We start from the raw sequence: 1522 nt of genomic DNA, 5'->3' as shown, positions 1-1522 counted from the left end.
TTCTCTCTCAGCCTCTGAATTGCTCTGCTTGGCCTCAAACTAACTAGTAATCTCTTTTAATCTTTTGGCTCCTTCTCATTCTCTTGCCTGTGTCTAACTTGTTCTCTCTTCCATCCTTCTCTGTAAAGCTCTCCTGGTAAAATGTCCGAATTTCAGCCAGAGGGATTAAAGGTGTGTGCTAAGAAGGGCTGAGCCACACCCTAACTAGAAACAGATTCAAATATCCTGTAACACCACTTTATGTCAGACAAATGACTCAGCTTCCCCATTCACCTTTCTATATCTTTTTCCTTTTTCTTTTCTTTTTTTTTTTAATGCTTCATCTGCATTTATTTTATGCTGAATTTATTCCCTGCCATGAGTTTTTGTTTCTTCAGTTTCCTCTGGGATATCTTTTTCTTCTGTGCAATCTCCTCTTCGGGCTTTGGATCAGTCTGTCCCTTCTTAGTGAGGATCATCTCCATGTGGCAGGGGGAGCTCATGTGTGGGTTAATCTGACCATGAGCTCTGTAGGTTCGTTGGCACATCTTAGGTACCTTGTTCACCCGGATGTGTTCAATGACTAGAGAATCTACGTCTAAACCCTAAGTTCAGCATTACTTTCGGCATTTTTAAGCATGTGCAGCAAAAACTCAGCACTCCTTTTTCTTTCTTTCTTTCTTTTTTTGTCCACCATCCCTGTGTCCAGTCCACTGTTTGGCCTGGGCGCACCTACCGACTCCACCATTATACCGCCGGAATGGCACACATTGCTTCTTTAAAGTGACATCCTTCAGATACTTGGTGGCTTTGCTGATATGCATACCCTTGATGGCCTGAGCAGTTTCCCGGGTGTTCTTAAAGTGAACACGAAGGTTTGAACCTCTTGATTTGCATGATTTTGTGCGGTTTTCTGGGTCAAGGGTGAACCATCTTCACAGGTGACCTCTGGTCGCTTTCAGGAAGAGCCACCTTTCTTTTCTTTTCTTTTCTTTTTTTTTCTTTTTAACTTTTATTGCATTATGGTGAGAAAAGTTACATGATTTCAATTTATCTGAATTTGTTAACATTTAAAAACATATTTTAAGTAAATAGAATTAAATCACATTCTTGTTTCCCTTTTGTACCTCAACTCTTTCCAGAGACCACCCTTCAATACCTACAATATCTTTTTTATCATATTCTTTAAATTTTATAAAATATTATAAAAATAAAAATAAGTATTATAAAAGTTGTTTGATATAAAACAACAATCAATTTAACAGTCTTATGTAGACGCTCGTCTACAGCAATAGTGGAAATACATTTTTCTCAATATAAATTTTAAATAACTCCAAATATATTAACTGTATATTTCAAGATAACACATCACTACTAGTATTTTCTTAAATGAACATAAAATAAAAAGTCTTTTTGTTTGTTTGTTTTGTATTCAGTAGAGTTTAAGATCTTGGAAGAGCCACCTATTTCTTGCCATCTTCAATGTGTTTTTGCAACTCCATCAGAGTGATATGGAAACTGAATCATAAGATTCTGTGATTAA

General features: G+C 36.5%; 1 pseudogene; it reads right to left on the bottom strand.

Annotated features, from left to right (window-relative positions):
* Window positions 1-360: 360 nt before the first annotated feature.
* On the bottom strand, window positions 361-914 carry LOC116080571 (annotated as a pseudogene).
* Between the last annotated feature and the right edge of the window lie 608 nt (window positions 915-1522).

Source organism: Mastomys coucha, unplaced genomic scaffold (genome assembly GCF_008632895.1).
Source record: "Mastomys coucha isolate ucsf_1 unplaced genomic scaffold, UCSF_Mcou_1 pScaffold6, whole genome shotgun sequence".
Lineage (NCBI taxonomy): Eukaryota > Metazoa > Chordata > Mammalia > Rodentia > Muridae > Mastomys > Mastomys coucha.
This window is presented reverse-complemented; position numbering and strand designations above follow the sequence as displayed.